Here is a 27,088-nt window from a genome sequence, read left to right on the forward strand (position 1 = left end):
ATATTTCAGGCCTTGTGCCTAGAGTAGAAAAGGATATATTCTTCCGACTTCTGCATTGCTCCAACACAGATCTGCACATTTACATTAATAGCCATTTCCTAAAATAGATATATACAGGACCATTTGGAAACAGCAAGCGTCGCAGATATTAAGAAAAAGGCAGAAAGCCATGTTTTCTTATAAACAGAAATTCATATAGAACAGCCACGATCTGCGAGTGAATCTAAAAATCGAGGATTGGACTTCACAGCCATTTCAGAAGGTACTCCTCGTCAGACATTACTTCACATATGCTATGCATAAGCTACAAGGCTGATGGCTCCACAATTGCAATACACATCATATATACACAAGTGCGTGCGCACATACACACACACACACGCATATATATATATATATTATATATATATATATATATATATATATATATATATATATATATATATATATGCCACTAAATGTACTTAAGAGTGTCAGGACACCTACATTGCAAGAAATAAGAGCTAAAATGTTCTAATGCTGTAGGAAAAGCACATAATTGTATACACGTATGCTCATACCTTAAGTATAAGGAATTCTTGATCGGTGTTCTGGGCGATTGCAGTTCCTATATATATATATATATAATGATAAATATCAAAGTGAGTTATATACAGTAGCGGTAACACATCGTGACGTATATTTGCCATCTCAATATGGCTACCCCTAAGGGTGGATGCTACTGTATTTTTTAGCCCCAGGAGGACACACTCCTCCAGCTGGCCATAGACACACTTTCTGTGTCCTGTCAGTATTTGCAAAGGGAAGTCATCCTTCCCGTCTTCAACTTATGATACACACGGACTCGAGTTTCGAGGTATTGACCTCTCGTCAGCGTGTGACAATCATAGTTGTCGGCGAGAATTAGATTTCCTTCACAAATACTTATACTTTTTCCAGCGTCCACTGTCGCTGATATTGAAAAAGTGAAATCAAACAATGATAAATATCAAAGTGAGTTATATACAGTAGCGGTAACACATCGTGACGTATATTTGCCATCTCAATGCCATCTCGCCGACAACTATGATTGTCACACGCTGACGAGAGGTCAATACCTCGAAACTCGAGTCCGTGTGTATCATAAGTTGAAGACGGGAAGGATGACTTCCCTTTGAAAATACTGACAGGACACAGAAAGTGTGTCTATGGCCAGCTGGAGGAGTGTGTCCTCCTGGGGCTAAAAACTACAGTAGCATCCACCCTTAGGGGTAGCCATATTGAGATGGCAAATATACGTCACGATATATATATATATATATATATATATATATATAATCGTCATCATTGTTGTCGTCGTCGTTTAACTTCCGCTCTCAAGCTGGTATGTGTTGGACGGTTCGACTAACGACTGGAGAGCCAGGAAGCTGCACCAGGCTCCAATCTGATCTGTCAAGGTTTCTACAGTTGGATGCTCTTTCTAACGCCAACCACTCCGAGAGTGTAGTGGGTGCATTTTACGTGCCATCGTCACGGGTACCAGTCTGGCGGCTCTGGCATCGGCCACGACTACCACCCCCGCTACTGACTTGGTCACCTAGGTAACGGTTGCTGTCAATTTCTATTTCTTCCTCCTGACATGTGATGGAATCTGTTTTCTGTAGATCTTCGGTGTTTATTGCCCTTGTGCATCTACCACACACAAAAATTATCTTCCCAGTTAAACTTTCTTTGATATTGATGCACCTCATACATGTCCATAGCTTATACCAGGTACATCTTATTGAGTTTGTGCCTACACCTTTTCTTCAGATCGAGCAGGGCCATCTACCTGAAGGGATTTGTGATTTGTCTGCCATCCTGCTCACTGCAGAGAAATTTGCTAGATTGACTCTAAGGCCCTTCAATTCTAGACTTGCTTCCACACCTGAAACTTCTCCAGTTCTAGTGACTCAGGTATTAGAGTAAGGTGATCGGTATAAAGGAGCTCCCAAGGGCAACCTATCTTGAATTCCTCTGGAGGACTATGATGAATAAGAGGGGGCTGAGGATTGAAGCTTGGTGAACCCTCTACTTCTACCCAGAATTATTCCCTATGCTCGTGGCCAACCCTCACCTTACTGACAGCATCCCTGTACATGGCTTGCACAGCTCTCACCAACCACTTATCTATCCCTAGTTTGCGCATTAACCACCAGATAAGGGATCGGGGGACCCTGCCAAAAGCTTTCTCCATGTCAGCGAAAGATAAGTACAGTCGTTTATCTTTGGCAAGGAATTTCTCCTGCAGCTGTCTTACCAAAAATATAGCATCAGTGGTGTTTCTCCTTAGCACAAACCCGAACTGCATCTCGTCTAAACTATTTCTCTCCCTAATTAGTTGAGCTATGACCCTCTCTGTGACTTTCATCAGCTGATCCAACAATTTGATACCTCTGTAATTATTCCTATCTAATGCGTCACTTTTGTAACAGTTGACTATGGTGCTGATACACTAGTCATTGGGTGTAATTTCTTCATGCATCACCTGGTTGACTATGTGGGTGACTAGACTATAACCTACACCTCCAGATATTTTAAGCATCTCAGCAGTGATTCTTGAGGGACTGGGGGCTTTCCCTGTCTTCATACCCTTAATTGCTTTATCTACCACGATACTGTCAATTCGAATAGCTGGACCCTTTGTTGAGTCGACATTTCGCAGATTCTCTTTCTCTCATTCATTCTCTTCATTTTGCAACCTTTCATAGTAGCGTCTCTAAGTCTCTTTCTTTGCAGCATCATTAAATGTAAGTGAGCTATCATCCATGCGGACACATTTCTCTTCTATAACATCACGATTCTTTCTCACAGACTTCAAGTCTCTGGTCCTCAGCACGCAGAACATTGGCAATTTTTTCTTATCTGCTTCCCCTCTCGGTAAGTAAACCTATCTCCTAGGTTCACTTCTAGCGATCTGATACAGTTCCCTGCTACTACCACACCTCCAGTCCTTCCTTGCCTGCTTCTTTCCCCTAATTTTCCCCATTGTCCACCACCATTATATATATATAATAGTCATATATATATATATATATAATAGCCATATATATATATATATATATATACATTTGTAATTATATGCACACATATATATTAACATATATGTATGTGTGTGTGTGGTGTGTGTGTGTATCTTTTAGCTTGTGGTTGTTTCAGTCATTCGATTGTGGCCAGGTACACTATTTTTTTAAACCTAGTATTTATTTTGTCCGTTTCTTTTAACAATTTCTTTGGGACGTGTCGCATCATGCACATACTGCATATGAATATGGTTATTACGCAAGATATAGCTGTTTTGAAACAGCTGTCAAGATAAAACTTTAAATAACTTTTCTGCTCTTTCGTTATTTTTTCTTTATTCTGTAAGCTGTATTTTTTGTACTCAAACCTACATGTGTTTATCTACCTCACTACCTACATAACAGCTCCACGACGATTGTTCTTGCGATGTAGGGGCGCCGGCTCAAGATGAAGAGGTTAGTTTTTAAGTTCCCATCCACTTGAGTACTGCTATATGTTGTCTGTACTAAGCTTATTTTCCTTATTTTTATATATATATATTATATATATATATATATATATATATATATATATATATATATATTAAATTAGAGATAAAACCACTATTAGGCAAATCAAACAGTGAAAAACATATATATTATATATATATTGAACAGTCGTCAGTGGTAACGGCGAATTAGGGAATATTAAATAACATAGAAATTGAATTCTTGATTTATTGGAATTTTCTCCCCTTCCAAAGAGGGAAGACTAAATCCTTGGTGACAATTGGTACCAAATCCAAATGAGAAGGGGAGATTATCTCAAGAAACATGACAACTTTAAAACTGAAATCTCGTTTAGAGTCAGTCTGATTGTCTAATTGTCTGACATCTCGTTGAGAAAAAAGTCTGATTGTTTGAGGATAGTTATGTACGGGTGTTTCTGCATCGATGGGTGTCATCAGCAAAACAAGGCGAACGCACTAGCATATATTAATATATATATTTCTTTACTACCCACAAGGGGCTAAACACAGAGGGGACAAACAAGGACAGACAAAGGGATTAAGTCGACTACATCGACCCCAGTGCGTAGCTGGTACTTAATTTATCGACCCCGAAAGGATGAAAGGCAAAGTCGACCTCGGCGGAATTTGAACTCGGAACGTAACGACAGACGAAATACGGCTACGAATTTCGCCCGGCGTGCTAACGTTTCTACCAGCTCGCCGCCTTATATATTAATATATAGATATTAACATATATTAATATATAGATATAGATATTGTAATATATGCGCATTCACTTCATATATACGTAAGGTAAATTATTCATGCACACAGTCACATATACACGTGTATTATTAAAAACATGCACACATTTGTGTGAAGGACTGTATGAAAATACAGAACAATCACATACATACATGAACGTAGGAGTATATTTATCCAAGTGTATAAAAGAAAAATATGTGGGTGATGTGAAAAAGGGGGAAAATGTAATTGAAATAAAATATTGGAAATGTAGGAAAAAATATAAAATATATACACATATACACATGCCTATATGTACACACAAACAGACACACAGTTACACACACACATACAGACACATACACACACGTACATACACACACATATACGTATATGCCGATATATGTGTGTATTCGTGTTTGTAAATATATGTATATACATAAAGGTAGATAAATATGTGTGTGCGCTTGTGTATGTGTGTGTGTGTGTGTGCATGTGTGCGTGTGTGTGTGTTTGTGTGTGTGTGTGTGTGTGCATACACATAACAGCAAAAGTTAAAATATGTAATTTAACAGGAAATTGTCAATTGTACGTTAACAAATAAATAGGAATTGGAAAGAAATAGGAGAAAAGAAAACAATGGATATGAATTAAGAGTAGGGAAAAAGAAACAAAGAAAAGAGGGTGTGGAATAAGAAGAGATAAACGGCAAAAGGAAGAAATAAATAGGGAAAAGAAAATACGCAGAAAAAACAAGATTTAGAGCCAAGTATAAGAGGAATGTGAAAGAAATATATTGTATTGTCATATGTATACGGTTGACATAAAAGACTTGGAAATAGATTGTTTAAAATCTCTCATTTAATCCCTTTCATTGTATTATTGTTTCTGTCAAAACGTTTATATAGAAATAACGAAACCATGAGGGAAGAATGGGAAAAGATACAGAAGTGGGAGACTACAAAGTAGGTGAACTAGAGAAATGTATTAATGTCGTGGGGTAAATAAACCAATAAATAAATAGAAAGGTCGTAGTTTAAGTCTCTCTCTTATGTTGAGGTGGAAAAAATTTAAAAGAGGAGCGAGTCGAAAGAAAAGCTGATCGATAGAGTGAAAAATTTCAGAATATCTGGATTGGAAAAGCAAGAAGAATGGGGTAAATGCTATGTTGAAAAATATAACCAGTTGAAACTGAGTACACGGATTAAATAAGAAAGATTAAAGTATAGATGTATAACGTACGATTCCTCATTAATATTAATAGGAGATATATACAATTCTATTATCATTTAGACTAAAGGTGGTAAAAGTTAACGTGGACAGTAGAGATATGTATAATGAGAGGGAAATATTCAGTGTAAACAATTTAAATATGAATTAGAAGCAGCTCGCCTGATATAAATAATATCGAACACATATATACAAGGTATGTGTTTGCTAGTTTGCGGGTAAGCTGCACTTTTAGGGGTAAGAGAATATATTCTCATCAATGCACCTGGTGTTAAAACATCTGGAAATCAGTCATAGGCAAGCGAGATAACTCGCATCGGTTCCCATTCATGGGGCAATGGACATCGACGCTTCATTTTTATAATTTATCAACACCAGCTACCCTAACAAGAGGAATGAGGATTAGTATGTAATAAGGATTAGTTCAGTAAACCACTTCATTCATATATCTGAGGAGTTGATATTTTCCAGTGTTGCTGAAATAATATTGATATGATATATTATTTCATATGTTATATAACAAAATTTCAGCAATAATTCTTCTGATAAATCGTCGAGGAAACAATTGTTGTATTATGCAAGCTGGCAGAATCGTTACAGCGCCAGACAAAACGCTTAGCTGCATTTCTTCAGACTTTACATTCTGAGTTCAAATGCCACTGGGATCAACTTTACCTTTCATCCTTCCGGGGTTGATAAAATAAGCACCAGCTAAACACTGTGTTCGATGATCTTGAGCAAAAATTTCAAATAAATATTTATATAAACTTTACAGATTTTCAGATGTATCTTCAATAAAACGATCAATTTCCATTATAAAATCTATGATAACCGATACCCGTGGAGTGGCTATCTAGAAGCAAACTGGAGAGTTAATACCCAAATCGAATTGATATATGTGAAATATACGAGTATGTATATGTGTGTGTGTGTGTGTGTGTGTGTGTGTGTGAGCATAGATATAGACATATATATATATATATATATATATATATATATAACGTTCTTTTACATACCAACTCTCTCACCCATATATATATATATATGTGTGTGTGTGTGTGTGTGTGGTGTGTGTGTGTGTGTGTATGTATATATATGTATATATATATACACATATATATGTATTTATGTGTATATGTATCAATGTGTCTGTATGTGTGTGTATTTGCATACTCTACATAACATTTTGAGTACTCTTTTTCTTACATATATGTGTCTGATTATTTTAGATATTGGCTTGCAACAGTCAACCAATGAATCAGTTGAAAGATAAAGCTAAGTGAAGCTGTTAAAGCCACCAGTACTATTCTATGTCGAATAATCAACTATTGAATAAGTCATACAGAAAGATACAGTAAAATCTAGATTAGTTTTGTTTACTTCGCACTAACATTTATAAAGATTCAAGTATTTTCATCAGCTCTATAAATCGTCTACAATTTAGTTAGACAAGAATTATTGATTGTCTTATCTCCAATAAAGATTTTTGTGGTTTAGAAATAATATTTATCTCATGATGGAAATAAGAACGTTTTTCCAGACCTGATATGAACTCCCTCTGAAATAAGATTTTAATAATGCATCAGTTACATCTGGCATTCGTTATATTGGGCTGAAGGTTGTGTGTTATTCAGGGAAGGAAGTATGACACGCATGTCCTTCAGAATACCCTCCGATATTGGTGGAGTTTATAGAAGAACAAATCATGAATCATTCTACAATAAGACGGAAGGTATCGAAATATCCCCAAACGGAGAACAGATCCTCCGCTAGCAACAGAGTATATTTCACTAACGGCACTCAACGACCTGGTGGTGAAATTAAACAGGATTTGGATTGAGTCTACCTCCAACGAACAAATTCATCTGACGAGGTTCTGCACAATTTCTATCAACATAATTTCACTCACAAGGGACAACAAGCTCGCAGAATCGTGAGCAGACCGAGCAAAATACTAAGTGGCATTTCGTCCGTCTTTATGTTCTGTGTTCAAAAGCTGCCGAGGTCAACTTTGCCTTTCATCCTTTCGGGGTCGACAAATTAATTACCAGTTGAGCATTGGTGTAATCTACTTACTCCTTCCCCCGAAATTGCTGGCCGTGCACCAAAGTTTGAAACCAATATATTTCACTCACAAGGCTTGGGTCGACGCAAAATTATGGTGGAAGAACTTTACCCAAACGATCACCTAGTGGGTTATTGTAAATATAATTTCTTGACTATATGGCAATACCCGTTCTCTTAGTAGACTAACATATCCCAACTATTTGGAATTAGATCACATCCCATTTTAACCCTATGTCTTTCTTCTTTCTTATCGCCTAATAAATTTTCTTTGAGATAGTTGTTTCATTGTCTTACTTAGTAATTCAACTTTTATATGCAATTTGGATGAGAATCCTTTTGATTTTTAGATTCTATTTTCTTCTGAAACTTATTCTTATTATATGATATATCTGAAAAATAAATTTTACATATGCGTGTGCGTATGTATATATATATATATATATATATATATAATATATATATATATATATGTTTGGGATGTCCGATGTAGCCTGGCCCATGATGTTGGTCTTCTTATGGCTGATAGCTAAGCCAAAGTCGTTACATGCTTGCTCAAAACAGTTAATGAGCCTTTGGCGGGCTTCTTCTGTGTGTGTTACCAGAGCGGCATCATCAGCTATACACACGCCAAGAGCGTCGCCTAAACATCTTTCACCTGCGCTGCCTCCGAAAAATCCTCCGCATCAAATGGCAGAATCATATCCCCAACAAAGATGTCCTCAGGCAAGCAGGAATACCAAGCATGTTTGCACTCCTCACACAAAGACGTATGAGATGGCTTGGGCATGTTAGCCGTATGAAAGATGGCAGAATCCCCAAGGACATACTCTACGGAGAGCTTGCTAGGGGTACTAGGTCTGTGGGTAGACCGATCTTACGTTACAAGGATGTTTGCAGAAGGGACATGAAGGCCTGCAACATCAATATTAGCGGTTGGGAGGCAGTTGCCGGCAACCGTGGAAAATGGCGACGTACAGTAAAAGAGGGAATACAAAGGAGTGACAGAGAGAGAGAAGAGAAATGGAAAGAAAGGAAGAGACGTAAACAAGAGAGTATGGCACTACAACCAGCCAGGAACAGTCTTCGCTACATTTGCGGTACCTGCCAGAAGGAGTGTTTGTCCAGGATAGGACTACACAGCCACAGCAGGAAATGTATCAGGACATGAAATATAAAAGCCGGACTAGACTACTTCATGCGCAACTCCATTGTCTCCCGAGACAGAAAGGATGCCAACCAACCATATATATATATATATATATATATTCTCTCCACACTACACCACACGACTGTTACACATCACATCATATATGATGTGCCATACTAATACATACACCAACTAATACATACTAATACGTACTAATACATACTAATACATACTAATACATACACCAACCCTATACATACACACGTCCAGACCTCTCATACGCACTTATACTCTCTCATACACACACACACACTTATACATACTAATACGTACTAATACATACTAATACATACTAATACATACACCAACCCCATACATACGCACGTCCAGACCTCTCATACGCACTAATACTCTCTCATACACACACACACACCCTTATACATACTAATACATACTAATACATACACCAACCCTATACATACACACGTCCAGACCTCTCATACGCACTAATAGCTGGTCATTCAACCCTATTATCAACCCTATTATCTCCCCTTATTTCGCTCTCGCGTCTCATGTTTGATCTTTGACCTCTGGCCGAAATCAGATCGCCATGTTGATTCGTTAGTTACTGCACGCATTTTTTTTTCTCTCCTTCTTTCTGTGTTTTTTTTCTCTCTGTGTATCTTTCTGTTGAAGAGCGTAGGCTCGAAACGTTAAAGACTTGTTTTATTTATATTTCCTGAGCGCCATACTAATACAATTGTTTGTTTGTTTCCCACCTGCCTTCGTCTTTTGTCTATTTTCATAAAGCTTCCCGTTATATATATATATATATATATATATATATCAAAAGAAGCAACAAGGCTATCCAGAGGTAATGCAGTACGATCGTTTCAAGCAACTCCATTTAACTGAACAATGCAATCATTACATCAATTTAAGTGTCCCCACTGTGCAAACCCTATGAAACAGTTAATGCCAGGACTAACCCTACAGTCATCATTGGTGCATATGGTATTCTCAAAGAGGTACGCCTTACATAGTTATGATCTGATGGAGTTCCCTGGCTTTTCAACAATCTTAATGTTGAGTTTGGTCTCCTTCAGAGCTTTCCTAAATCTACTTGCTAGTTCTCCATGGGCTGTGGCCTCTACAAACATCACTCTTTGATATTTGTTGGTTATATACGTGTTTACCCACCCTGTTTGCTTTGTCACAAATTCTTTGTATTCTATTCCAGGGCAGGTGCCATTGATTTCATTATATATAATGTTATCTAACTTCTTTCTAGCACTCCTGCATACTCAAACCCTATCTCTCTGATCATATCCACAGAAATGCATGCAGTGCATGAAGTTCTGTACGTGTTTCTTCGATTTATAGGGTTTGCACAGTGGGGACACGTTGTTCATTATCCTAACTAAGTCTGCTATCAGTATGATAATTTTCATGTTGTGTAACAAAGCTGAGTTCTTGTGAACAACATATTTCGAAGCTGTGGGTCTCATGTAACAGGAGTGGAGGAGCTGCACTCTATTGTTCACAGTCCCTAACCAAAGTTCAGTATCAAGGACGAGGAGTCTATTGTTGGGGTGCCTAGTGGGGTACTCTACAGTTACCTTGATACTTTGGTGGATAGAGTTAGCTACTTGCTGGATATTCTCCATTATGTTTCTCTCAGTGTCTGTACTGCCGTTACTACAGCTGGGCTTAACTAGGATATTAATGTCGTCTACATAACTATTGTAAAGTAAAAGAGTTGTGGACTGTTCTGCTAAGGGTTGCTTAAGTTTCCCACCAGGCCATGAAGAGTCCGGTCACATCTCCAGCTACACCGACACCAAAGGTTGCACCTTGAACCTGCATATATAGTTTCTTGTTAAACTTTACTATGTTCTTCTTCAAGGTGGTTCTTACGCTAGCCCCTATTGCATGTGCAATCATTCCTTTCACCTGATTGTTGTTCTCAGGGTCTTGGGTGGGGACGGTCCAGCCACTCTGGCGCTCTGTGGTGCTTTTCTTCACAGCTGAGGTGATGGTGGGTGGTCTTTCCCTCTGTGACCTGGTGAGGTCGTCTAAATAGTCATTGTTGTAGCTTAGTCTAAGGCGGAGGCCCAGTTCCCTGGTGTTTACTTCACGGAATTCTACTTCACTCTCACCGATTATCTCAATGCATTTCTCCACAGCAAAATCTATGTCTGTAGATGGGTATAGTGAAATTACATCTATACGACCCACTACACAGCCTGTGAGGTCGTTAGAGTGGTTGCAATTACTGATTTTACTGAGGAAATCCTCCGTGCTCACAGTGACATCTGGGGACATTTCTATGAGAGGTCGTAATACCTGTGAGAGGAAGTAGAGCAGTCTGTAATTGCTGGAGATATTCGCTCCGCAAACTGGTCGGGTTGGTGACCACATAAAAGGGTTTATGTGGGGTTTATAATAAGGCACTAAAAGAGAATGACTCTCCCCAGACACAACAAAATATGCTTCAACACACGAACTCACATAAAGAATCTTGCAAACCAAATCCCAAAATGAAATATATATATTCTTTTATTATTTCTCTCTTTTAATTGTTTCAGTCATTTAACTGCAGCCATTCTGGAGCACCGCCTTTAGTCAAACAAATCGATCCCAGGACTTATTCTTTTTAAGCCTAGTACTTATTCTATCGGTCACTTTTGCCGAACCGCTAAGTTACGGGGACGTAAACACACCAGCATCGGTTGTCAAGCGACGGTGGGGGGGGGGCGACAAACACAGACACATAAACATATACATTCATTTATACATATATATATATATATATATATATATATATATATATATATATATATATACGACGGGCTTCTTTCAGTTTCCGTCTACCAAAGCCTTGTCAGTGGATTTGATCCCAGAAGCACATCACGTTGAATTTTGAAATTTGTGAATGTTGTGGTTTGTGTATTCACCTGATGAAAACGGCTTTTTTAATCATGTAATGTCTCCATTAGTCAATTAAAAATTCATTGGAAGCAGCTATAGTGAATTGACACATTATTCATCTGTTGTTATTCGTTTATATAATATATATACAGAGAGAGGGGGAGAGGGGGAGAGATGTATCTATATATATATATGTACATATGTGTGTGTTTGTGTGTGTGTGCACGTGTGTGTGTGTATTGTTGTTTTATGTATATATGTATGTACATATATCACGTATACATATAACACAAAATATGGCACAAAATACGTTGAAATTTTCAATTTCATAAAAGAATTTTAAAGAAACCTAGCACAGCTAGTTAAGTAATATTACAAAATAGGTAAAAAAAAAATTTACGTAAGTGCCATAACCAATTCAACAAATTCGATTGATAAATATCAAGGGAATAAACCAAACTAAGTAACTGGCCGAATAATGAGTACTACCAAGTAAAACTTATTGAGTATCTTTGGCTGAAAACCAATTATAAAGAAAGGCAAATAGTCGTGCAGCAAATACACTATAAAATAACGTTTGATTAATATTCTGGTAACAACAGCGTCTTCAAACTAACACCAATGCTGACATTTAAAAAAAAAGATAAATGTTACTTCAGAAAAAGACATATTCTTCAAAAATAGACAAAATTGTAAAAAATAGACAAAAAGTAAATTTTTTTTTTTTTTCTTTTAACATGTAAATATTTTCTCAGAAGCCACAAAAGAAAATATAGAAAAACTTCGTTGAGAAAAAAAGTGTGAAAGCAAAAAGACACAGACATCAGCTTTTGCTGTATAGATATGTTGCAATTCCACAAAAAAAAAAGGCAGAAAGTAAGAAAACTGAATACTTGATAAATACTTTAATATAGCCACATTTCTAACTATTAGCAACTGAAAGTTATCAATACAACTAAATTTTGTTATTCTATGTAACATAATTATTTAAGGAAAATAACCCTGGATATCTTTTAAAGCTCCAGACTTAACGCGATTGTAAATTTCAATACTATTTAAGAATTATAATTGCTTTTTCTCATCTACTTCCCACTTGCTTTCTCCGTTAGATTCTCTGCAGATGTTCAGTTAATTATGTGATTTTTACGTTTCATAGTTTAACTTGTTCATCAAGACTCTGCAAGTTTTCTTCTTAGCATATGTTAAGGTTAAATCCCTTAGAGAAACATTATGTAAGACATCATTCTGAAAAATCAGTTAATTTTATATAAATGTATTTGTCTTCTTGTAAAATGGTTTTTAAAATTACTTTACTAGATTACATAGAATTACTTTGAAAATTTAATATGTGCAAAGATAATGGTTAAAACAGTTTACAGAAAACGGATGACACCTGTTAAAAGTTAGCCGACGACAGAGTTAATAAGAAAGAATATAAATAACAGGCAATATAAATGGTGTTGTGAATAGATTTCAACATACATTAAATCTTACTTAAGCTGCCGAAAGTCTAACAAGACTTTCAAATAATATAACATAAAGCTAACTTCATCATCACAGATATGTAAGTACATAGACATATGCACGTTAAAATTCAAAAGAGTTTCATAAGATGAAGTATAGTTTGTTGTTGATAGTACAATTTCTTGCCATAATAGTCATTAGTTTTACATTTTTCTTTCATAATTTCCAGACAAATATTTTAAAATCATTATAAAGTATAAATAAAAGACAGACATTATTTCACTTCCATCATCACAATTTAAAATCTTTTTTCATCTATTTAGTATTATGACTCTTCTGCATTTTGATTTAATTCTCTGTCGTTTTACATGGTAAAGGCTATTATATTCTTATTTAGTTTGCTATCTAAAATGCTTCAAAGTTACGTAGTAAGATGGATTTTCTTGGTTACAATTTTACATGTGTCTGCGTGTGTGTGCGTGCGTGTGTGTGCGTGCGTGTGTGCGTGTGCGTGCGTGTGTATCAACCAGGCTATCTGATGTTCTTATACACTGCTGCTCACAACGCGCTTCCTTGCATTGTCATACCATTCACATGATACAACCCTTCTGGCAAACTGCGTTATGAAGTGTTTTGTTCAAGAACACAACACAATGCTGGTATAGGAACCAACTTATGACCTCGCGATTATGAGTGCAATACCTTAAACATTAGGCTACGCATATTCACTAATATGTATGTGTATACATATATATATACGTGTGTGTGTGTAGGTAGGTATATATATGTATGTATATAAACATATATGTGTGTGTTTGTGTGTCTATGTGTATGTGTATGATTTCTACCGTTCCAGTGATGGCTTGGATCTGTAGCCTTCGAATTAGTTTTCGAATCAGCTTTCTCCTTTCTGGTTTCAAGAAGCCTAACTTCTCAAGGTTGGTAGATAGGCAGTGTGTCACATATCCCAGTGCCCCAATAATCACAGGTATAAACCTGAACTTGTAATATGTATGTATGTAATGTATGTATGTATGTATGTATGTATGTATGTATGTATGTATGTATGTATGTAGTATGTATGTATGTATTATGTATGTATGTATATGTATGTATGTAATGTATGTATGTATGGTATGTATGTATGTATGTATGTAATGTATGTATGTATGTATTATGTATGTATGTATGTATGTATGTATGTATGGTATGTATGTATGTAATGTATGTATGTATGTATGTATGTATGTATGTGAACACGCACCACTCATATGCACAATTTTATCATTGTTGTGGTATAAATATGCCGATATGTGTATATTTGTATAAAGTTATATGTAGGTATATATATTTCTTTACTACCCACAAGGGGCTAAACACAGAGGGGACAAACAAGGACAAAAGGATTAAGTCGATTACAGCAACCCCAGTGCGTAACTGGTACTTAATTTATCGACCCCGGAAGGATGAAAGGCAAAGTCGACCTCGGCGGAATTTGAACTCGGAACGTAACGACAGACGAAATACGGCTACGCATTTCGCCCGGCGTGCTAACGTTTCTGCCAGCTCGCCGCCATGTAGGTATATATGTCTATATATGTGTGTGCGCGTATCTTTTTTGTGTGTGTATGTATATGTATATGTATATGCGTGTATGTATGTATTTGCGTATGTATGTGTGTGTATATATATATATGTATGTACATATATATATATATATAGTATGTATGTATGTATATATATATAATATATATATATATATATATATATATATATATATATATATATATATATATATATATATATATATATATAATATTAGGGAATAAATCCAAACTTACAGGGAAAAATTAGATTTAGGATTAAATCCAATTTTATAGTATAAATATATTATATTATATTATATTAAATTAGAGATAAAACCACTATTAGGCAAATCAAACAGTGAAAAACATAAGCCAATACATAAAATTAATTTAAAGATATGAAAGTTAAAAATAAAAAATTATTTAAATAATTTAAACTTATAAATTTTATATATATATACAAATATATATAAATATGTATGTATATTTTTATATTTATATATTATTTTATTTATTAATTTTTTTTAAATATCAAAAGTATTAAAAGTTTAATAAAAAATAAAGAGTAAAACACTACGATCGTTTCATGGCTGTACCAATTCGAATAACAATAATTTAAATTCAATTAATAATTCGAGTTATGGTTACAGTCAATCTTCAGGTTAACTGAAATATTTTTAAAATAATCAGAAATATTTAAACAGTATTTTTAAGATATAAATAATATAATAATTTTACTTATAATAAACTTTATTATCAAACTAGAAACTTAAAACTTAACAATTAGGATTATATCAAAATCGATTATAATGTTAAATATTAATTTTAATTTATAAGGTAGGAAACCCACCAATAATCTAATATCGGTAATAGTCTATATCTAATTACATAAATATTTTTTTTAAATATATATATGGATGTGTATTTGTGCCTGCACGTAATTTTATTGAGGTAATGACAATACAATTTTATAAAGTTACCAAGAAAATAAGTGGTTTCATTGCTGGCATGAATCTTTGTTCTCTGTAAGTTGAACAGTGGAAAAGCTATTAATAATCAAGTGCTTATGGGGTGATGTGGGTGTGAGTATGTATGGGTATACATATGTATGTATGTATGTATGTATGTATGTATGTATGTATGCTTGCTTGGTGAGGAGGGTGTTTATTGGACACCCCGCGGGATGAAAAACAAAACCCGTCAAAGGGCGGAGGAACTCTTGAGAGTCAACGGCCATCCAATAAATGTCTTAAGGTTGTATCATGCGTGGGGACATAGAAATAATCGGACTGAATACCCGATCGCGCGGTTAAACCATTGGGAGTGAAGGACTCCTAGCCTTTGTTAGGGCATCCTTCTAGGAGAAGGTAACTCAGGAAACTGGGATAACTCCGACATAAAACCTGCGGCTCAGTGGTTACCGATGATGTTGACTTGTTCTTCTTTTCGGATTATGGCTGCTGTTGCTTAGTGAGAGGGATTGACTCAATGCGCAGCCTTTCCTCACTGTAAAAAAAATCTTCTTGCACAGGCATTGCACGATAATAACATTGATTAAGCTCCGTGCAATGGCCATACTCGATAACGAGGGGGCAGCCACCATGTATGTATGTATGTATGTATGTATGTATGTATCGTCAATAGTTTATATCTCCGAAAAAGAAGCATACTCGAAAACATTCGAGCAGTAATATATATTCCTTAGGAAGTTGATTGTTATGACTGGTCAGAAAGTGACCATTGGTTTCGCACTTATAAGGGTTTAGCCGTAATGGGGACACGTCAGATTTAAATGGCTGTAGACGCATTGCCTCTCAACAGCCGGGAGGGAAGGAGACGTCATGGTCAGTTAGTTTTGTAAACAAAAAATATACATCCAGAGTGGCCGTGCAGAAAGTGTTTCAGGCGGGACGAGGTTACCCACTCTTACCCATCGATTCCAACCGTGACAATATTCAAAGATACTCTCGCAGTTCTACTCGGTGAATAGGGAATTCCAAGCTTGTAATAGGAAACATCTCAGATGAGGACATTGATTAAATACTTCTTTCCTGGAGTTTTAAAAGAACCCCGCCCCCATTCAAGCGTGCTTTTAGGATTCTTGCTTCTCGGCCACGCAAAGCTTACATCATTTGCTCCCAGTTATATAAATTCCCGATTGTTCAAGGAGCATCCATTTAACTATGCACAGTGTGCCCTTCTCTTTTAAGCGCTATATGTAGCTGCTCAAGGACGAGACGTTGCGCCTTTCCGATATTTTAAAAGAGTACTTGTGACTCTTCAGACGTTGTTCAAATATGTGTAAACACGTGTGCATGTGTGTGTGTGTGTGTGTGTGTGTGTGTGTGTGTGTGTATCTATATATGTAGTTTAAATTTACAGAAAAACAAAACACGAAGACAGGTGTATAAACAAGAAACAGGTATATTAGTTTAACGCTCGGGAAGGTGAGAAAATATTTTACGTTTCGAGCCTACGCTCTTCAACAGTAAATAACACGATGAAATAAACAGAGAGAGAATAAAAAATCTTTTGGAGCTAGCGGTCAATCATGGCAGATATATATGTATTTATTTAAATATATATGTATGTCTCTGTATATATATATATATATATATATATATATATATATATAATATATATATATATATATATATATATATTATATATATATATATAATATATATATATATATATATATATATATATATATTCTTTTATTCTTTTACATGTTTCAGTCATTTGACTATGGCCATGGTGGAGCACCGCCTAGAAGGTTTTTTAGTAGAACGAATCGACCCCAGGACTTATTCATTGCAAGCCTATTACTTATTTTATCGGTCTTTTTTGCTGGCCCGATAAGTTACGGAGACATAAACACAACACCACCGGTTGTCAAGTGATGGTGAGGGGACAAACATAGACACAAAGACACAAAGACATTAATACATATATATATAGGCGCAGGAGTGGCTGTGTGGTAAGTAGCTTGTTTACCAACCACACGGTTCCGGGTTCAGCCCACTGCGTGGCACCTTGGGCAAGTGTCTTCTACTGTAACCTCGGGCCGACCAAAGCCTTGTGAGTGGATTTGGTAGACGGAAACTGAAAGAAGCCCGTCGTATATATGTATATATGTGTGTGTGTTTGTGTGTCTGTGTTTGTCCCTCTAGCATTGCTTGACAACCGGTGCTGGTGTGTTTACGTCCCCGTTACTTAGCGGTTCGGCAAAAGAGACTGATAGAATAAGTACTAGGCTTACAAAGAATAAGTCCTGGGGTCGATTTGCTCGACTAAAAAAAGGCGGTGCTCCAGCATGGCCACAGTCAAATGACTGAAACCAGTAAAAGAGTAAAGAGTAAAGAGTATATATATATACGAGGGACGTTCAATAAGTAATGCCTCTGACCCACTTCCAGGTGTTTGATCTAGTTGAAATTTTGCATGTGCAATTACTTATATCTCTATAGATTAGGTGGCAAATTACAGCTCTGAACTAATTATAGTTTCTGATTTACAGGTGTTTGAACTGAGTCAAGTGTGAAATGGAGCCTGTTGAGTGTCGAGCAGTGATCCGGTTTTTGTATTTGAAAGGACTCACACCACGGGAGACTTTTGATGAAATGAAAGTAACTTATGGTGATGATGCCCCATCATATGACCTTGTAAAACGCTGGCATCGTGAATTCAAACATGGTCGGAACTCTGTGGAAACAGCTCCCAGATCTGGTCGACCCCCTTCTGCCATTGATGAGGCATCTGTCCGTCAAGTTGAGGCTGCCCTTTTGGAAGATCGACGCATAACTATTCGCCAAATAGCCCATGAGGTCAAGATTAGTACCGGGTCAGTGGAAACTATCATTCATGACCATTTGCATATGCAAAAGGTGTCTGCCAGATGGATTCCCAGGTTGCTCACGCCTTTCCAGAAGCAAGAACGCGTCGAGTGCTCGAGGATGAATTTGGAGACGTACCAAAGACTGATTACACAGGATGAAACCTGGGTCCATCACTATGATCCAGAGACCAAAGCCCAGTCAATGCAGTGGAAGCACCGTGACTCACCTCCTCCAAAGAAGGCAAGGGTGCAGCCCTCTGCTGGCAAGGTCAAGCTCACAGTCTTCTGGGACCAGGACGGAGTAGTGATGACAGATTTCCTGGCAAAGGGTACCACAATTACAGGAGCCTATTATGCTTCACTTTTGAGGAAATTAAGAGAAGCTATCAAAATCAAGAGGCGGGGCAAGATCAGCGAAGGCATCCTCCTCCTGCAGGACAACGCTCCGGTCCACAACTCGCGTGTCGCCAGATCAGAAGCACAGACGTGCGGCTATGAACTCCTCCCCCACCCCCCTACTCTCCTGACCTTGCACCCTCTGATTTTCACCTCTTCCCAGCCATGAAGTTGTTTTTTGAAAGGAAAGCATTTCCCAGATGATGCAGCCTTGATTTCTAAAGTCACGTCGTGGATGGAGGACCAAGCTGGGGTCTTTTACAAAAACGGTCTCCAGAGCAGGATCAAACGATGGGAGAAATGCGTAACTCTGAGTGGTTCCTATGTAGAAAAAGACTAATAACTGTGCCAAGTTCCGTTGCTCTACTGGTATGGGAAGTGGGTCAGGGGCATTACTTATTGAACGCCCCTCGTATATATATATGTCTGTGTGTGTGTATACATATATATATATTTATTTATATATATATATATATATAGGAGAGTATTGTAGTTCGCTTGAAGCATTGTGCATTGTTTGCAAAATATAATGTGTCTTGAATGGCACAACAATGCACTATAATAACTGTTATAATTTAATCATCTATAGTCTGAGATTTTTCCAAATATTTTGCAATACAAAGAAAAACTATTATAGCAGTAACTCGATCAATTCCTCGGGATATCTGAAGAAGGAATTTTGTATTCCGAAATATTATATCAGACTACGGATAATTAAATTATAACGGTTATTATAGTCCAATGTTGTTATTATAGTGCATTGTTATGCCATTCAAGACATTATGTTATATATATATATATATATATATATATATATATATATATATATATATATATATATATATAAACGACGGGCTTCTTTCAGTTTCCGTCTACCAATCCACTCACAAGGCTTTGGTCGACCCGAGGCTACAGAAGTAGACAATATCTTAAGGTGTCACGCAGTAGAACTGAACTGGAACCATGTGGTTGGAAAGCAAGTTTTTTTTACCACAGAGTTACGCCCGCGGCTATGTATATAAGAAGCAGCAAGAAGCTATAAGATTACGTAAAACCACTCAGCTCTGTGTGCACAACATCTTATAGAAGAAACATAAAGTTTATTTTTATAATTTCCTGTTCTGTGTCATTTATTTGATTCATTATACTCTGTACTCGACTAACGCGCTATCCTGAAGCATATGTCTATTGAGTTCTAACAACAGATTATTGTTATCGCTATGCCTATGCGAAATGTGTGTGTGCACGCACACGCGAACACACATACACACATATTTGAGTGAGTGGACAGACGAATGGTAGTGACACTGAGTACATTTGATAGGAGTTACACATATTTCTATTAGCATTTTAACAGTTGAAAACTTCGTGAGCGCGTAGCGCACGTCCATTCCATTAGATGTTAGAAGTGTGAAAAATTCGAGAAAAATGCAAGACGGTTTTTATGTGTTAAATCTCTATTGATCAACTCAAATCACGTAGTATAAATGTTGGGAAAGCAACAACTGCTATTTTCTTTACTGTATGAACCACGGGGTCAGATAGGCTGTTGGAAAGATACTGGCACCAATTTGGCTGTAAACTGCGATGTAATGTATTCAGTGACGCCATTTTCTTGTATTGTACAGTAAATGGTAGAGTGAGATGGTGCGACTACATAGCTCAGTCATCGTTAAGAGGCCAATCAACAAAATGGCGACAACAGTCTTAACGTGTAAGTAACCAATTTTGATGGTGTCGGGTTACAACTGAGGTTGTGTGATCAGCATGGCGTAGGGGCTATAGTCTATATGAGTGAGAAGGATTAAATATACCGCCCTTGTATATGGGACAGCTTAGTTTAGGGTGATATATCCGGATTGCCATTTACCAGTGTATTGAAGTTCATTAACAGGACGCTTATAATAGCTATATATTCTAGGAAAATGTTATATTTTTTTTAATTAGCGTCAGTAATTCTTGAGTGTGTCATTTGGAATTTTTAGGTTGCATGGAGGATTGAACCAAATTATCTTTTTCTGAATCGCTTGTGAATTCACTCCTCGTTAATGCCTTGTTATAGACAGATGCGGTCTTGTTGAAGATCTCTCTATCCGCTGATACATTAGAATTTCTTCTGCTTATGTCTGTGACTAGATTTATAATTGCAGTTGAGAGGGTTGGTACTTTCTGTCGAGTAACACTTGCTCATATTCAAGGTCGACATCCTGGACGTAACCCTATACTTGAGGACAACTAAGTACTATCTTTGTTAAGAATTTGATATATGATTGTATTATCAATGATTAGTTTTTGTATCTAATTTTGTTTTGTTGTGTGTCGTATAGTAAGTTGTGAGTGCTCCTTGTTGTAAATGTACGGTAAGCCTACGAGAGAATATTGTACTAGTATGGCGAATATAACATCAGGAGTCCTGAAGTTAACAGCTTTCAAATCCACAATCAAATCTGTAGATCACAGTTGTCAATAGTAGCTTGTTTTGGGGTCTACATGCCGATAGTATGTCATACATATGAAGATTTATCTTTCTGTAGTTTTAGTATATGATAAAATGTGATGTATTGGGTTGTCCGGAAAATTCGTGCCGATTTATAGTAGCCTACCTTTCGACTTATTTTAGAACATGGTTGAGTCCATAAAATAGGATTTGACTACACCCTCATTTTGAGCACGGTTTAAGCTATCTTTTCGTGGAAGAAGGTTTATGTTCCTATAACCTGTGTTAATTTTGTAACCCTTTAAAATGGAAGATAAGAAAGTTCATTTTCGGCACTTGATGCTTTGGGAACCAGACAAAAATTGCTATGGCTCGGCTGGGAGGTGTTACCCCACCCTCCATATTCACCAGATATTGCTCCTTCGGAATTCCACTTATTCAGGTCTCTGCAGAATAGCCTTAATCATAAAAATTTCAATTCCTTGGATGACGTAAAAAGATACCTCGATTCTGGGAAGGGGGTATTTTCAAGTTAAAGGAAAGATGGAGACGCATTGTGCAACAAAATGGTTCATATTTGGTTGATTAAAAATGTAATGGCAAATATTTATTGACCTTTTTCTTTCCTTTAAAAATCGGCACGAACTTTCTGGACAACCCAATATTTTGGTCATCTGCCGATCTTTATTCAACTATTGGATTCAAGTCACTAATGCAAGTTAACATTACATTCATTCTTTTGACAATACTGCTGCTTATGTAGCCGGCCTGTTTACTATACAACTGTTAATGTAGCTGAGGCAGCTCACTGTAGAGCTGATGTAGATTAAGCTTTCGAAATTTATTGATCTTCACCATGGTTATGACGTGTTATAACAATCACCTACCTCTTCCTAACTCGAACTATTAAACTATTTGCTCTTAACAGTTCACTGTTTTTCCTACACCAAAAATGAAAGTAGAGAAACTTATCTAATCGAAACCAAAAAATAAAAACCATATTCAGCAATCCAAATCTAAGTGTCATATTTCTTCTTTGTTCATCGCCATATCCTCTCTGTTGCGAGGTTATAAACTTGTCTCTACGACCACAATCACTTATGACAAATAATATCAGAAATTAACTCTTTAGCTTTCGGCTATAAATCATAAGCGCTACAACCTGTCTTCTTGCCGACAGTTCATTGATTATCTGACTAATGACACGACACGACTATATAATAATCTATACTCATTGGCCAAATATAAAAAGACAACGAATGGCAAATATGATTAAATACAGATAAAGAGAATTTATATTTACTACACGCATAGATATATAAACTGAAAGAGACACAGAGAGAGACAGGCCGATACACACACACACACACACACACACACACAGAAACACACAAACACAAACACACACACACACATATGTAATAAACGAGAGCCACAGAAAGAATGAGATACAAGAACATATGATCGAAGATACCAGCAATTCAAAAATACAAGGCAAGGGTAAGTATATTTGTATTTCGACTTTTGTCTTAATAGACGAAACTCGAAACACATTAGTCTTTTTGGAAGGAAATGTTGAAATATATGTATGTATATAACAATTACCAAACGGCAACTGAGAGCAGCTCCATATGAGAAGGGAAGATACTTTTAACAATCAAGAATTCTCCAAAGTTGGCATGCTATAAGGAAAAAACGGGCTAAATTGTCCGGAGAGAAGAGAACATTTGCGGACATGCGTTTCTACCTCAATAGGTGTCATCAGCATGGAATGGTTTTCCTCAGTAACCAAGAGAATCAGATATCTGCAAAAAAAAAAGAGTAGAACACAATTTTGGTCTTGGCTCGCGGCATGTATGAGAACATGGACAAATGCAAGTATATCAAATACCATACACATCCTCTGGAGGATGTGACACAATTGCCAAAACCCAACTGAGACCAAATAGTATTGACATTTGGAAACTGTGCCAACCTCTTGAGGTGAAGTTAATTTTAATAAATCATGAATTTATGTTGTATGGTATTTGATATACCTATATTTGTCCACGTTGTTTATGTACATGCCACTGGCTTCTCTGAGGTATATCTCTTAGATAATTTTCGTTCAAAATATGAGTGTGTGCGTGTGCGTTTGTGCTTGTGTGTGTGTGTGAGAGAGAGAGAGAGAGTGAGTGTGTATATGTAACAAGATGATGGTCGTGAACCCCCTCCATTTGATAGATCGGTACCTCCAATGCCTAGATTGGTCATCACCCGGGACGAAGTCGAACGCGTTATTCAAGGCCTCGATGTCAACAAGGATCACGGCCCTGACGGCATACACCCACAGGTTATCAAAGCGTTGGCTCCGGTCATCTGCGAACCTTTAACACTTCTATTCAATGTCATTGGCGACGGGTGTTATACCTGCGGACTGGAGAACAGCGATAATCTGCCCAATTTTCAAGAAATGGAGCCGCGAAGACCCGCTCAACTTCCGACCGGTTTCCCTTACTTCAATAAGCAGCAAGATGTTCGAAACCATCCTTAAGAAAAGTATGTCGCTCCACCTCCAAAACACAGCCTCTATCTCTGATTCCCAACACGGCTTCGTGCCGAAGAGATCATGCTTGACCAACTTACTGGTAATGGAAGAATTGGTGACGCGTATCCTAGATGATGATGATGCTGTTGACATCATTTTATTGGACTTTGCCAAAGCTTTTGACTCGGTAAACCACCGCCTATTACTTGTCAAGCTTCAAGCATATAGTTTCCATCCGGATATTGTACGATGGGTTGGTGCCTTCCTCTCAGATCGCTCCTTCCAAGTCCAAGTTAATGGTTCGCTGTCCGACGTCTCCAGTGCGAGCAGTGGCGTGCCTCAAGGTTCAGTGCTTGGGCCCTTATTGTTCTTAGTCTTCATAAATGACTTGTCCGACAACCTCACGCAACACACCCTTCTATTTTCCGATGATGTCAAACTGGTCGCTCCTCGCGGTGATATAGATGATCTTCGTCGATGCCTCCACCAAGTTTGGAGATGGTCTAACGAATGGGACCTGTGCCTGAACGTGTCAAAGTGCTGTCATCTACCTGTTGGCTCTTCTCCTGTAACTCAATTTGATTTCGAGCCGGGTCGTCTGCTGCTGGAGAGGACCGACCAGGTAAAGGACATGGGTATCTTGGTGGATTCTTCCTTTTCGCTTTCGGCCCAGTGCGTCCATGCTGCCAACAAAGCACGTGGAGTTCTGTTTTTGATTCGACGGTCATTCAGAATGCTCACAGCAGCCGTATTCCTACCGCTCTATGTCACGCTGTTGAGACCCATATTGGAGTACGGGATTCAAGCCTCTTCTCCTTATCTCCTCAAAGACATACATCATCTCGAAATAGTCCAGAAGCTGGCTACCCGCATGGTTCTTGGTCACAAGCATTTGTCTTATGAAGAAAGGCTGAAGACGCTCGACCTCTATTCTCTAGAAAAACGACGACACCGTGGTGATCTCATTCTTGCTCACAACATCATAAGCGGAAAGTGTAACCTCTCGAAAGAGCTGTTCTTCACTCCTGCTCCAGAGCGTTTGCAGCGGGGTCACTCCGAAAAGCTCTATCTGCGACGATATCATCTCAATCGAAGGAGAGGGGCTTTCTCCCTCCGGGTTGCGGATCCGTGGAACAAGCTGCTTGACGAGATAGTGAAGATGCCGACGACCGCTCGGTTCAAAGTCCCTCTTGACCAGAAATGGCCTGAACTCTTTGCATGAACACCCTCCTTGTACATAACTCCATGTCCTCCTACATGGCTTTGCTTTTTGCTTTTTGATCCAAAAAATTAACTTAACTTAACTTATGTGTGCGTGTGTTCGTGCCTGTAGTTACCCGAGCGCTGAATATACAGAAACAGCTTTTATTAAACTTAAAGGTATAACTTATAGCAAATTTTCATGGAGTATTTTTTGTATACAATTATACGTGCATATGTTTTACATCGTAATGTATATACATATCTGAAGTTGAATTTTTCCAAATTTTTATGTTGTGTGAAATCGTAAATTTATAACTATCAATAAAAAATGTCTATTGATAATTTTACATTTGTAACTTGAAATATTATCTTCACATGTTACTTTACACACTTTATTGCTATTCTAAAATATTATGTAATTCAAAAATAGGTGTAATTCTAATAGAACATTGTATTAGTCAGCAAGAACTCTAGGACAGACAATATTTCTTGTTATAGAATTCGGCATTCTGATGATAAAAGTTCTACTTGACCCAACACGTGAACTTGCAACATGGATCATGACAGAAACATGGACTTAGCGGTTCAACTCCATCGACCCTGATAGACTGAAGTAGTGTATCTGAGTGATGCGGGAAATGTGGTCCAACCCCTCATAACGGTGGTTTTCAAGACATAAGAATTTTGACGATTAGTTAGGGTTGGGGTTAAGGATTAGGCTTACGGTTAGGGTTATGAGGGATAAAAACTGACTGAAGAGAAGTGAAAAAGTTTTTTTGGATAGTTAGCAGCATCTTTAACGTCAACTACAGCGTGGACTGAATTTTATTATCTGAATTGTACCTGTTGAATAGTGATGCTTCATCTACGATAATAATTTCAGAAAGATCATCATGGTATCCATAATTCTTTCAGTAGCATTGCTGATGATCGTTCAATAACTTTTAGGGAGTTTTGACATCTCTACTCTTAATGTCGACAGGTAGATGATCATTATTCCCATTTGAAGTAAAATTTGGACAGAGTTGCCAAAGTTTCTCTCTTAAATACAATTCATTTCTAGGTACAACGATATGGCTTTTTTCTCTCGTCTACAATCATCCATCCGTCCATACATACACACATCCGTACATATACACATACATGCGTAAAAACAAGTTACATGATTACGAGAATACCTGTAGTACACTAAAGTGCCTGATGCAGGGATTGCTGCGGTAACAGAGAGATGAAGAAAACCTAGACAGTCCAGTAGGCAGTGGAATGACTTAAATGCAAGACCCTTCTTGAGAGTATGGCACCAGGTAAGATCGAACTCAGAGTTGCAACAACAACATGATTTGACATGGTTGGCAGGAAGGAGAGGCGGAAGATAGTGCAGGAGGAGGTGTGAGCATCGGTAGAAGAGGAGCAGGTAAGCAGCGTAATGGAAACAGGATACCTGGATTAAGCTGTGGAAAATGAAGAAACGGAAGAGAATCTAGCAGGATCTAGTAGAATCCGTAGAGGATCGAGTTCTTGATTCAAGGATCCTATGATGCCCCACCCCGGCCTATCCAACCTTTTTTTCCATAGGACATCGGGAAATCAACAGTATGCTCCTGTATTTTGAAGGAGGGACTTTTGAACACATCCCAAGCAACTTCTCTAAGGCACTCGGCAAGGAATACTGTCACTAGAGATAGATCAGGTGCCCAATGGCATCGCTGAGGCAATCAGTAGGGGGATAGGAAACAGCAGCAATGCCTACACAACCAGAAAGATCGCCTTTGTTAAGGAGAGAGAACCTTCAAAGAAAATAGCCATGAACGCCGCCAGGGAGCTGATCTAGAGAAGCAATGAAGTTGTCCATCATATATCAAGCAGATCTTATTTTAGTTTCTGATGCAACAAGACAGCTAATCTTACTTGAATTAACTGTTCTCTAAAATGAGAGAGTGAAAGAAGCACAGGAGAAGAGAGCAAAGTACCAGGAGTTGATGAAAG

At 37.5% G+C, this 27,088-nt stretch overlaps 1 long non-coding RNA gene across 1 annotated transcript; it reads right to left on the reverse strand.

The window, feature by feature from the left end:
• Positions 1-1,598: 1,598 nt before the first annotated feature.
• On the reverse strand, positions 1,599-21,549 carry LOC118762836. Its single transcript, XR_004998585.1, has 3 exons — positions 21,539-21,549; positions 18,111-18,113; positions 1,599-1,831 (listed from the first exon to the last, which is right to left on the reverse strand). It is a non-coding gene; the product is annotated as an uncharacterized LOC118762836 (long non-coding RNA).
• Between the last annotated feature and the right edge of the window lie 5,539 nt (positions 21,550-27,088).

Source organism: Octopus sinensis, linkage group LG3 (genome assembly GCF_006345805.1).
Source record: "Octopus sinensis linkage group LG3, ASM634580v1, whole genome shotgun sequence".
NCBI lineage: Eukaryota > Metazoa > Mollusca > Cephalopoda > Octopoda > Octopodidae > Octopus > Octopus sinensis.